Source organism: Triplophysa dalaica, chromosome 2, assembly GCF_015846415.1.
Source record: "Triplophysa dalaica isolate WHDGS20190420 chromosome 2, ASM1584641v1, whole genome shotgun sequence".
Classification (NCBI taxonomy): Eukaryota; Metazoa; Chordata; class Actinopteri; order Cypriniformes; family Nemacheilidae; genus Triplophysa; species Triplophysa dalaica.
The window spans coordinates 19356778-19370857 of NC_079543.1; the positions used below are offsets into that span (position 1 = coordinate 19356778).

Consider the following 14080-nt stretch of genomic DNA (forward strand, 5'->3'; position numbering starts at 1 on the left):
CCGTCATTGTCTGTCCCTCGGGGAAGAGGTGAAGCTGCTGTCCTTCCGCCGACTGGTCTACGAACTCACACACCAGCCGAGCCCGAACACCGTCGTTGTCTGTCCCTCGGGGAAGAGGAGAAGTTGCTGTCCTCCCCTGGATTGTTCTGTGAACTGACACACCAGCCGAGCCCGAACACCGTCGTTGTCTGTCCCTCGGGGAAGAGGAGAAGTTGCTGTCCTCCCCTGGATTGTTCTGTGAACTGACACACCAGCCGAGCCCGAACACCGTCGTTGTCTGTCCCTCGGGGAAGAGAAGTTGCTGTCCTCCCCTGGATTGTTCTGTGAACTGGCACACCAGCCGAGCCCGAACACCGTCGTTGTCTGTCCCTCGGGGAAGAAGAGAAGTTGCTGTCCTCACCTGGATTGTTCTGTGAACTGACACACCAGCCGAGCCCGAACATCGTTGTTGTCTGTCCCTCGGGGAAGAGGAGAAGTTGCTGTCCTCCCCTGGACTGTTCTGTGAACTTACACACCAGCCGAGCCCGAACACTGTCGTTGTCTGTCCCTCGGGGAAGAGGAGAAGTTGCTGTCATCCCCTGGACTGTTCTGTGAACTTACACACCAGCCGAGTCTGAGCATTGTCGGCTGCCTGCCTCACGAACACATCCGAGGAGACGAAGGAAGCCACTGTCTCACCCACGAACATTTGCATCACTGCTTTTATTGTTTTAAGTTAATAAAATACTTACCCTTTTAAATTCACTTCTTGTTGTCCGCCTCTTGGTGTCCTCTGGTGTCTGCTCCTCCGGAGTGTGGTTATTGACCCTCGGCCCTAACATCGGTGACATCACTTTTGGCGTAGTCGGCAGGATTACCACTCGGAGTTGAGCGGCCGGAGGACCCAGGATGGCGGACGAGGACTTGCCAGCCGTCCGGCAGCCGATGGCATCTATGTTCATGGGAGTTCCGTGGGCTCAAAAGTATGGTGGATCTGGCTCTGAGTTGAGTTTTTCGGACTGGAGGGCGCAAGTGGAGTACTTGGCCGGACTGCAAGGGCTCAGTGAAGCCCAGAAGATACAGTTTGTCTTGAATTCACTTGAGGGGGAGGCGAAGAGAGAAGTCCGAGCAGCACCTGAAGCCGTCCGAGCCACCACACGGGCCATATTCGAATTTCTGTCTGGGCAATACGGTGATTCGACTCCGGTGGCAGTGTTACGAACGCAGTTTTTCAACTGTAAGCAGGTACCTGGGCAGACACTGCGAGCATTCGCTCTGCGACTACGGGAACTGTTCTCCAGGCTGAAGAATCGAGAACATCATGGACTGGGACAGGAAGAGACACTGTTAAGAGACCAGTTCCTGTTGGGGTTACGAGAAGGTCCAATACGACAGAGTCTGAGGTTACAGCTTCGAAGGGACGCCACCCTGACATTCGAAGATGTACGTAAGGAGGCCCTAGCCTTGGAACAAGATCACCATCAGACTGTAGAAACACCGGTGTGTATGGCTACAAGTGGAATGAGTGCCCCAACACAGCCCGAACCGACCGACTGGAAGCGGACCCTACGTGCGGAGTTAATGAAAGACGTCCGAGAAGAAATGGCCGAACTCTCAAAATCCATTCTTGGAGAACTCCGCCGTGGACGGCCAGAGCCCCTGCCCCTACCTCGAGAACGTTCGTATTCTGACGGAGGGAGAGATCCGGGAAGACGCACCATCCGTCCGTTCAGTTCCAGGTTCCAGTGGGATGAGCAGGGGCGCCCGATCTGCAACACCTGCGGAGAGCCCGGACACTACAGCCGCCAATGCGGTTCCCGACGTAGCTCGCAAGGGGGTTTTTAGAACGACCGGCCACTGTGGGTCAAGTGGTCGGGACCCCCCGGATAGACCCTTGTGTGGACTCAGCTCCACGAGACGGCCTAGTGGGACGCTGTCCCCTCCTGGAGATTAAGATCAATGGCGTTACTGTTCGGTGCCTGGTAGACACAGGGTCCCAGGTCACTATGTTGTCTGAGAGTTTGTCCAAAGATCTGTTTGATGCTCATCACTTACCCGAAGCTGAAGTCCCTTGGCTCACCCTGCGTGGGGCAAATGGCCTGCGCATCCCCTACATCGGATACCAGGTCACCAACTTCGAAATTCACGGCACCACAATCCCGAAGAAGGGGGTAGTGATCGTGCGAGACTCCTGTCTGGGAGAACATCGAGCCCTGTTAGGGATGAACGTCATCATGGACTGTTGGGAGGAACTGTTCCAGGCTGGACCTCTTCGTTACACCTCCACAGCCGAGAAGGAGTGGGAGCGTGTTGTGACTGACTGTCGGCGAGTGCAGGTGGCGATTTCCCAACGCGACCGGGAGGACGTGGGTCGGGTGGCCTGCCGGTATGCTGTCTCTGTCCCTGCCCGGAGCGAAGCTGTGGTCTGGGTTCGGCTGCCAGGTCGGACCTATGGCCCTGAAGATTGCCTCCTTGTTGAACCCCACTGGGAGTGCCAGACTGTTGAAGTCGCTCGGGGGTTAACAGTAGCCCGTCGGGGCCGAGTCGCAGTTAAAGTAAGAAACCCGAATACTTACCCCGTCCATCTGTACCGTCACCAACGACTGACCCGTATCACGCCTGTAGACCCCCACCAGGTGAGGGAGGAGCAGGAGGTCCGCTTCTGCCAAGTGAGCGCCACAGTGGTCGAGGTTGGCCTGGCGGAGAAGGAGTCTCGTCCTGGTTCCACTGCACAGGGCATGCCGGGCCACCTTCAGAGCGAGTCCCTGGAAGGAGAGGGCCTAACGGAAGAACAAACCCGCAAACTCCAGAGTCTACTGGCCAAGTGGCAACACGTCTTCTCCACCCACGACGAAGACTATGGGTGCACCGACATAGTCAAGCACGCCATTCCTACTGGAGACGCCCCACCAAGTCGAGAACGATACCGCCCAGTCCCTCCGACTTTGTATACGGAAGTACGAGCCCTACTGAAAGGAATGTTGGGACGAGGAGTTATCCGGGAGAGCAGCAGCCCATGGGCCGCCCCAATTGTCCTGGTCCGCAAGAAGACAGGCTCTTGGAGGTTTTGTGTAGACTATCGGAAACTGAACTTGGTCACCAAGAAGGATGCCTTTCCCTTGCCCCGGATCGAGGATTCCCTTACGGGACTGACCGGCGCCAGCTGGTACTCTACCCTGGACTTAGCGAGTGGCTACTGGCAGGTGAGGATGGAGGAACAGGACCGCGAGAAGACTGCCTTTACCACCCCTTTCGGCCTATTTGAATGGGATCGTATGCCCTTCGGCCTCTGTAACGCTCCTGCGACCTTCCAGAGGCTCATGCAGCGATGCCTGGGAGGGCAGCTGATGGACTCCGCCTTGGTTTACTTAGACGATGTGATCGTCTACTCCCCTGACTTCAATGGTCACTTGTCACACTTGGAGCAAGTCTTCCGGGCAATGGAACGGTATGGACTGAAGCTCCAGCCCGGGAAATGCCAGCTCCTCAGAAGAGAGGTTCAGTTCCTGGGGCACCGGGTGAGCGCTGCAGGAGTGGCTGTTGATCCGGAGAAGGTGTCTGCAGTGCAGGGCTGGGTCCCTCCGAAGACCGTAAGGCAGGTACGGTCCTTTCTTGGATTCGTCGGCTACTACAGACGCTTCATAAAGGACTTCTCAAAAATTGCAAAACCCCTGAATCAGCTGCTGGCCGGTACCGCTACCTCGCCTACCATCACCTGGAGTCAGGAGTGCGAGACCGCCTTCCACCGACTCAAGCAGGAGTTGTTGCAGGCCCCCATTCTGGCTTACGCCGATTTCACCCAGCCTTTCGTCCTCTACACTGACGCTAGCAATAGCGGGCTGGGAGCCGTACTGGCCCAACGACAAGACGGGACAGAAAGGGTCATTGCCTACGCCAGTCGGAGCCTCCACCCTGCTGAACGGAACGATGCCAATTACAGCTCTTTTAAAATTGAGCTGCTGGCCCTGAAGTGGGCTCTGTGCGAGAAGTTTAAGGATTACCTGTGGGGAGCCGAAGTGCTGGTAGTAACCGACAACAGTCCGCTGGTACACCTGCAGACCGCGAAGCTGGGAGCGGTGGAGCAGCGGTGGGTGGCCCAGCTCGCCAACTTCAACTATCGGCTACAATATCGACCAGGCCGAGAGCACATAAATGCCGATGTCCTGTCCCGATTACCACCAGCTAGGGAAGGGGGAACTTCAGGGCCAGAACCAGAAGAAGGGCTGATGGTGGGAGTGGTGGAAGCACCTGGAGCACGAGCGGAAGGCATACCAGCAAATTGGGGATGGGACCCCCATCGATGGAGGGAACGGCAAGAGCAGGATGAAGGGCTGGCTACCCTGTGGACTTACCTGGAGAGGAACAAATTCCCTGGGGTGGAGGAACGACAGGGACATCCGGTGAGGGTAAAGAAGCTTCTGGGGCAGTGGAAGAGGCTGAAGTTGCGAGATGGTGTGATCTGTAGGTCTGTTCTGGACTCGAGGACCCATGAGATGGTGTCTCAGGTGGTGGTGCCCGAAGCACAGATTCAGCCGTTGCTCCAGGCCTATCATGACCAGTTAGGACATCAGGGCCAAGAACGGACCGTATCACTACTGCGTCGACACTTCTTTTGGAGTGGTATGGAAGAGTCGGTGGGGAGGTATGTACAAGGATGCCCCCGTTGCACGCTGTTCAAGTCCCGGCGAGACGTGAGGGCCCCTATGGTTCCGGTGCGACCCAGAGCCCCGTTACATATGGTGGCTATGGACTTCCTGACCTTAAGTCGCCCAACAGACCGCTACCAGAACATCTTGGTAGTGACTGACTTGTTCACTAAGTACGCTTGGGCCATACCAACCTTGGACCAGACCGCCGCCACCACTGCCGGTGCCCTATGGAGACACGTCTTCCAGCCCTTTGGATGTCCCGAGACGCTCCATTCTGACCAAGGGCCGAACTTTGAGTCCCGTGTCATCCAGGAGCTATGCAGTCTGTACGGATGCCGGAAAACCCGCACCACGCCTTATCACCCACAGGGGAACGGAGGGTGCGAACGCTTCAATCAGACGCTCTTGAGTCTACTGGGAACACTAGATGCAGACCACCAAGGTTACTGGACGGACAGCCTGCCGGCTCTGGTGCAGGCCTATAATAACAGCATCCACAGCACAACAGGGTATGCCCCGACTTACCTGATGTTTGGGAGGCATGTGCGCCTGCCCACAGATCTGCTGTTAGGAGCAGTCCCGGCTGAAGCCCCCGCCACCACCACTGAATGGGTACACCGACACCATCGTCAACTCCACTCTGCCTATGACAAGGTAACCAAGCATCTGGAGGCAGCAGCAAAGAAGAACAAGAGATTGTACGACCGCACCGCTCGAGAGGCTCCTTTGTTACCCGGAGAACGGGTACTGGTGCGGGATAACCGGCGCCAGGGGAAGGGTAAACTCAGCGACCGGTGGGAAACCACCCCCTACGTAGTGGAGCAACAGCAAAGGCCTGACCAACCCGTGTACACCATCCGTCCCGAGGGTAAGTCAGGCCCTGTGAGAGTCCTGCACCGAAACCTGCTGCGTCCTTGTCCAAATTACCTGCGACAAGAGACTGAGGCGCCGCCAGCACCTGTGGCCCCTGCACCAACTTGGGTGGGCTGGCCTATGATCCGAAGGGCCCCCACTCCTGAGCCCAGGGAGGGGGAGGCCGAGGCCCCAGCTCGACGCTCCCAACGGGAGACTAGAGGAGTACCCCCTGCAAGATACGGAGAATGGGAGTCAGGACCCCGTTCTCGGGACTAGAACGGATCCGGTGGGGGAGAGTTTCACCGGGTGGCTTGATTGCTGGCCATAACGAGCGGCAGCTGAAGTGAATTAAGCTGCGCTTCATTGAAGCACGCGCTCAGGACAAGGGTGTATAAAAGAGTGGTGTTCTGGGCAAGCAAGGCAGTGGTGTATCTGGGCTGGTGTGTGTCTTGACGGCGGCGTAACAGGAGAGAGCGGAAGGTTGGATGTCTGATCGGTGTTCTATTGGGAAAAGATTACACAGCAGAGGAGAAGGTCGCTGATGTGTTCACGTCAATCTTCTGCAGTCGCCATCCTTGGAGTCATTCACCCTACAGCAAGAGGAGAAACAGGTCGACTAATCACTGTGGAGATGAAGTGAGTTTGCAGTGTCTGAGAGAGTGAAATGCACACGCGTGAGGATTTCTAAGAGTGATTTATGCACGAGTGTGGTGAGGTCTAACGACTGTGTTTCTTCAGAAACTGAGATGAATGACAATTGATGTCTGCATATGAAGATCCCCTTGAATTGATCTGTCTAAAGCTGTGTTCAGGTTTTCCTTTGTGCCCGGAGTGGCGACGGACTCAAGCCGAGCTTGAATACCGTCATTGTCTGTCCCTCGGGGAAGAGGTGAAGCTGCTGTCCTTCCGCCGACTGGTCTACGAACTCACACACCAGCCGAGCCCGAACACCGTCGTTGTCTGTCCCTCGGGGAAGAAGAGAAGTTGCTGTCCTCACCTGGATTGTTCTGTGAACTGACACACCAGCCGAGCCCGAACATCGTTGTTGTCTGTCCCTCGGGGAAGAGGAGAAGTTGCTGTCCTCCCCTGGACTGTTCTGTGAACTTACACACCAGCCGAGCCCGAACACTGTCGTTGTCTGTCCCTCGGGGAAGAGGAGAAGTTGCTGTCATCCCCTGGACTGTTCTGTGAACTTACACACCAGCCGAGTCTGAGCATTGTCGGCTGCCTGCCTCACGAACACATCCGAGGAGACGAAGGAAGCCACTGTCTCACCCACGAACATTTGCATCACTGCTTTTATTGTTTTAAGTTAATAAAATACTTACCCTTTTAAATTCACTTCTTGTTGTCCGCCTCTTGGTGTCCTCTGGTGTCTGCTCCTCCGGAGTGTGGTTATTGACCCTCGGCCCTAACATCGGTGACACTTTAGTTCAGCTGATGGTAGGCCAAATTTAAGTGCCCTTGATTTAACTTCGTACTTGACCTTATAATTAGTTACAATAATTCTTAACTGTGTCATTTGCAATAAAAGGACGATAACCACATAAAAGACAATGGGTGGCACCTCATTACTGTGGCTACATCTGTGTTTCTGAGGTGTGATGAATGGCACAGTGTTTTCTTTACTTTTTCTCATCATAACTGAACTATAGTCGTCTGTGTAACTGCTTCCATAGTGCTTTCAAGTATGGTAGAATATTCTAGGGTGACTTCAAGTAGCCCATTTTTGATTTTTGTGTAGAAAAACAAGACAAAATGCAGATTGAGAAGTTCTTTTTAAATGTAGTTTTCTTGTGCTCTATTGTTTTTAACTCAGTATTTTTGAGAAAAAATAGATTTACTTAACATAATTACAAGAAAAAATAGAAAAATAGAATCACATTTATAAGGTTCATGTTAAGATTCAAGGTAAAAGCATGTAGTATGTATATGAATATAAATAAATAGGAAAATAAAAAATGAAATTTAATCTATTCTAGAGAAGCATGAAGAAACTTGTTTTCTATACAATGCACAACGATACAAAGTCAAAAAGATGCGTCTGCCATATGAATGAATAAGTTTAAGAAATATGAAGCCAACTGTTCTTCTTTAGATCTTTAGAAAGTGTGAAACGTGAAAAGAACTCACACAAAAAATTATAACAAATAGGTCACTTTCACTTTCATAACGTCTTGTATTTACACTTTCCACATTGTTTCAGCAGTTATGTAAAGCAGGTACTGGTGCAAACACATCTATAAAATCTTAGTTTACTGTAATGCCAGGCCAGTTCTGAGAACAAGGTTGTGAAGAATGCTTTAGGATGTTAGAGCTGTAAAATCAATGCAGGAAGTTCGTCTGACGTCACAGCACATCTGGCTATATTCCTCTTCATTTCATCATCATTTGATTAATGACTGCTGTCGTAATCAATAGAAAAAAATCATTTTTGCCCTGTAGCAGGCAAACTTATCTTACTTAATGAGCCACAATTAATAACACAACTAAATGACATAGACGGTAGACGAATTTATAGTAAAAATAATGACGATGACTTAATTTTAATATGCCCAGTTCAGCAACTAAAAGGGTGGGAAAGCAGGTTTTTTGGCAGAAATGCACTTTTGTCAGGACCACTACTGTCAAAGATTTAAACAATGGCAATATTTAAGGTTGGTGGAATTAAACTGTTCTGGGCCTTGCACGAACAGAGCAGGAGTGTAGCAATAATTATATCTCCCCACATGCGGAACCAGAACAATGCTTGAAACAGGGATATACTGTACATCCCTTGCAATAGTGATATGCAAAATTAACAAAATTAACTAGTGAAACTATGTTTCACTATTGGTTGACACTGATTAGATGCACTTAAAGAAATCAGCTCGACTATTTGACCAACGTGCCTGCCAGAACTGGTGCAAGATGCTTGATTTTTCCTTGTTTTTTGTCTGACACGTTTTGTGTGGCATAGGAACACATCTCATTCCCTCCCCATGAAATGATCACATGGAGCATTATTCAAATATCATTTTGGCTTATTAGCCTTTGTCCTTGACAGTGCATGTGTGTCAATAAATGAAGACACATAACTCTAAATTGATATCAAGGGCTTATCAAGGAGAATAGTTTGTCTGTAGAACAATGTTGGTTGCTCTTGGAGTTCTGCCATGCAATATCTGATCTGTGTATGAAAATACAAATCTTGCATAGATTAAAAAAGCCTGATTGCCTCACTGTCCCATTCGTGCCGTCTCGTGACCCCCATCACCTCGCTGAAATCTATCTCCATTCATCCATCTCACTGTGTGAATTATAAATAATATCTGTTTATCCTGCGTGTAAAATTACGGCTGCCATGGTCCGGATCTTGGGTCGCCCCAGATGGCGAGAGGCCCATAGGCTACGACTGGGATGCTGTGAAACTGTGAACGCATGACTCGCTCGCAATCAGCTTAGGGGGGCTGGGGGTGGCAGCTGCCACACCACTCTACATCACTGCAATGCTGCGAGCGAAATTAGTTTGAGGATATGTGGACTGTGTGAAACAAAAGGCTGAAAAATATTTGGCAATAAAAAGGCAAGGGTTTGATTTGTATTGCTGACGCTGTGTTTGCAATGCATTCCAGCAAGCCATATAGTTTTACGATTATGAGGAAGAAAGTCTACTCAAGTGTAACTGAATTGATACTTAAATAGAAAAAGTTGGTAGTTTAAAGGGACAATGAAGTAGTTTTAAATGAATTTAGTCTTAGTTTAGTTTATATTTGAAAACTGGAGCTCTGCTAGCTGCTCTCTGCCCCCGAACAAAATGGTAGGCTGTGGCCTTTCAGGGGTCCCCCTTAGTCCATTCAGTTCTTCTGAACAATTTTATGAAGTGGCTAATTCATATAAATTGATCTCAGTTGTACGTTTTAGTAAGAAGCAAAGCATAATACACAAATGGGTTAAGAGTCCATAAATAAAATACATGTTCTGCTTTTAACAGCATTCACATAGCCACAGAAAATGTTTTACTTGTCTTTTCTGTAGTTGTTACGACCTTTAAGAGTCTAGGAGATAGAAGTTAACATTTGGTTATCAATATTGCTGGAATAATGTAAGGAGCAGAAAAGACCAGGCACAAAAGCAGTAAAGCAGTTCATTCATTTATTTACAAGAAGCCGTATTGATAAACAGTGTGTGTGTTCTATATACAACGCATTATTTACAAAACAACAAAAGAAAATAGAATGAATTGAAGGGGAAAGTAAAACATGAGTGGCGCCAAAGCAAAGAAAGATATATAGCAAAAAACCCATGAACAAAGTTCCCAAAAGAACACTTTAATCTTACTAATCAAAGAAAAATTTGGAACCCTTTAATCTAATTTATCAAAGAAAACTTTAGCGCATACGGCACCATAAATAATCTACTTTACATACAAGGAAGGTGCTCACTCCTTACCTACTTTTGTCTAACACTTGAAAACTATGGGCAATATTAAGAACTGAAAAGACTGCTGCTCGAAAAAGCAGGACTGTCAAACGATTAATCGCGATTAATCGCACCGAGAATACAACTTTGTGTTTACATAATAGATGTCTGTAATATATAGCATGTAAAATCATACAAACTAATAAACATTTATATATCATTTTAATTATGGGTAAATATAAATAAATACATTTAAATAATTCCTAAATTTGTATACATTTACTGTATGTGTATGTGTTTTAAAAATAAAAAAATTATATGCACAGTTCACAGACATAATGTAAGCACAAACTTTTATTCTGTATGTGATTAATCACGATTAATCATTTGAAAGCCCTTCTTTGTTGCTATTCTTGTTTTTTTTTACACTGGAAGTACATTGTGCCAATACAGTTTTACCCGTCTGTACGACTTACACTTTACTCTTTCTTTGGCAGAGAATCTCTTGAATTGATAAGAAATTATTACTTACCTTGTCTGTTTCATGTTAAGGGTAGAGTTTGTAAGAATTTTGCAGTGAAATATCCATAAACCACTAGGCCATATCCGCGTTACCCGTAACACTGTCTTAGACAGATGTGTAAGTAGTTTGTACCATTGGTCCGTCTAGTATTGTTGCAAATGATGTGGGTACATTCAAAATAACTCCTACTAGGATGGATTTGAACACTTAAAACTGCGCAGTGTTATCACACCATCAAATTCGGAAATTACTGTAACATCTATTACTAACAATTTTGTTCCAAACCCTACATTACTCGCGTCTTATTCATTATAATGAAATAAAATGATTTCATCGAAAACAACATTTATCAAACATTTATCAAACTTTATTACTTTACCTATTCCTCTAACATGATTTCTCGTTCCCGTCTGATTGATGTATCAGCGGTACCATCAGCGGTGGAGTTGAAGACAACACATCCCATCATTCCACGCTTCTACACAGCGTCGTCAAGCTACGCGATTGTTGTTGTTTTGATCGTGTGCCCTCTAGGGGCGATTTCTACAACTGTACCTTTAACGTTATATACTTACACAATAATCATGACCAGATGATACACGTGCAGTTTTCATGACCTGCACAAACTCCACAAGAAGCAAACTCTGGTATTACGTCAGTAATGCCTGAACGGACGTTATCTGTCCAACTTAAAAAGATGATTTAGACAGCTTCACAACATAAAACATGTTTTAACTGAATAATTCAAGTCCTTTAACAATATATGAGATTCACATTTCTGCTTTTAAACTGCACTGGTTAACAGGGAAAGTAGGGAAAGTAGTCTACGGCAAGCCTGGTTTTTTATTTTAACAAATCTAAAATACTTTTCTATTTTAACTGAAATTACGCCACAAATACTGTTGACAGAGATACACTTTAAAAAAATCTTATCTGGAACCTTTTTATTCTATCGAGAAGATTTTTTATACAGACGTGTGAAAAGCATGTACTTCCTATAGCCAATTTAGGCTGTTCAGATATAGTGTATGCTGTCTGGTTTTACTTTGACATATTTTTTTACAGAGTGCATGTGTGTATACATTACGCGGTGTGTCCTTATAATGGTACATCAAACAGCTAACATGAAAGCTGGGAACGCCATGAGCAATGTCTGCTTCAGAGCAGGAACCCTTCACACTCACCGTCTGCACAGAGAACCAGTAACCCATCTGACCCCCATCCTTCTGTTCTTACTGTAGAGGCCGGTCTCACTCACCGCCTGCTGTCTCCAAAGCCCAAGAGACGCACTTCCATTTTCTCTGCTGCATGAAAACCTGATGTTGAGGAACGAGACCATAATGACCAATCTGTTCATGGGTCACTTTTTGTGCTCACCTGTGGAAAGGGGATTTTACTAAGAAAAAAATCTGATACATTAGTTTCCCAACATTTACACAGACACTTCTATCCAAAGCAACTTACAATGCATTCTAGCTATTCATTTTGTATGAGAATCAAACCCATAATGTCCTATGGCCGTGTTATACCAGATGATCACACAAATTCAAATCCAAATGCTCAGTTGTAATGCTCTTTAATTGATGGATAACATTTATTTCACGTCTGCCTTCTGCTGGATGAAACAGCACAGTTGTCAAACATTGCACATTGAGTTAATAGCCTCCTTTTTCACACGACGTGACCTTCTGTTCTGCTGCGAAGCAGTAGTCTCGCATAGCCAGACATTCATACTGAAGGTCTGGAACTAATCACCGCTTTCTTTGGCCAAGGCCCACCCAAGAGGCCATATGACTGACAGGTAAAGCAACCAATCACGTTTTGTTTTGTGCCGTATCATGTTTAGAGGCATGGACATGTCCAGCAGTAACAAACCGGTTTAAATTCACAAATGTGTCAAGAGTTAACAGAAACAACCATGCATACTTTTGCTCTGCATACTTTTAATTAATTAATTAATTAATTTCTTGTTGTGCGAAACACACGTCTCCCAGAAATCAGATGACAACTTTGAACATTCTGAAGTGTTTCCAGAAAAGTGTGGCTTATGCATCAGACGTTTAGCGAACGGTCCGTGGGCATGACGTCTGAGGCTGAGAGTGTACGCTAACTTCCGGTAGCGCTACTTCTCTGTGGGAGTTGTGACGTAATCTCTTATTAATTATGTTGTTGGGCTTATAATTTTCTCACAACATAATCTAAACTTGACAATGGCTTCAAATTCTCAATTTAGCAGTACCTGTATGGTAAGTAGGTAAGTATTTTGGTCTTTTTTTGCGTTAGCAAAGGAGCTAGGATAATGGTGGTTGTTATCTTATCATTCTGTTAAATTGCAAATTAGACATTTGCAAATTAGCAAATTAATAGAATGATAACATTATTATTATTTATAATATTTTTATTTATACCGTTTGTGACAGAACCACCAAGACGGCGAGAGGTAAGACTTCAGCAATGTTTATTGAACACAGGAGAACAACAGGTAAGTAAATGGCATGTGATATTGAATGATGCAAGTAATTGGGATGATATATTACGTAGAGGGAGAGGTAAATACATACCTGAAGGGGGGCACACCGACAGACGATTGGTAGGAGTGTTGGCTGTGGTGAGAGCTTCTTCGTTGGTCAGTTGTATGGGACAGATGAGACTTGGGTAGGATGGGCTCTTTGAGGGTTCTTCCTCTGGAGGATTGAACATGCGGGACAGAGCGTAGGCACAAGAGTTACAATCCCCTGCCCGACTGGAGGGACCATGGGACTGGCAGAAATAGAAGGTGAAGTATAAATGTTGAATGTCTGCAGGGTTGTGCTGGGTGCCGGTGTTAAAGCCCTTTTGAGCACATCCACGATCTCCTAGGGGTCAGGAGCTCTCATCGTGAAGCGGTCTGGTCTTCTGTAACAGAACCACTAATACGGCGAGAGGTAAGACTTCAACAAAGTTTATTGACACACAGGAGATCATCATGGTTGGAAGGCTTAGAAATTCCGGTACGTATAATGAGTCAGTTTCAAAGCAAGATTAGACACTGTCTGTGTGCACGGGTGTGTCTTTTGTAATGGTGTTGATGACAGGGCTAATGTCGTGCATGTGGTAATGATTAGAACTCTGGTGAGCGTGAGTGGGGCGTGGAAGTGGTGAGAGACTCTGGTGTATCTATGACACGCATACATAATGAATTTATAATTCACATAGCACTTCTATTAAGACCATATTCACAGTGTGAAACACTAATGTTAATTGTATTATATTTAATACAATCATAATACGGCTCATGAAATGTGACTTGAAGAAGATGACAATGTAATGTTATTAGAGGAACAAGAAACACTGGGAACAGTGCAATAGTATCCTCCTGGTAAATGTGCCACGAGTGTTGATGAATGGGCTGTTGAGAGATTGACACAGAGAAAGCAATGAGCATTTTAAATAACATTAGCATATGAGATTGGAGAAGTGGCATTTGAAAAGGTGAGGGGTTATACATTAATAGTAAAAGTACGCTAAAATAGTTCTAGATATATTGACACAGCCCAGGTCGGTATCGATTACGTTTTCTTGTTGCTGCTAGCTTTAGCGTACTTTGGCCTAATACCAAAAAGAACACAATATAACATGAACATGTAGAATATTTACCACTTAAACCACTTAACTTTACCATATTTCAAGTTGT

General features: G+C 46.6%; 1 protein-coding gene across 1 annotated transcript in view; it reads left to right on the plus strand.

The window, feature by feature from the left end:
- chrna8 (cholinergic receptor, nicotinic, alpha 8) overlaps positions 1-14080 on the plus strand; it is a 69790-nt gene that overhangs the window by 18395 nt on the left and 37315 nt on the right. The window lies entirely within an intron of this gene.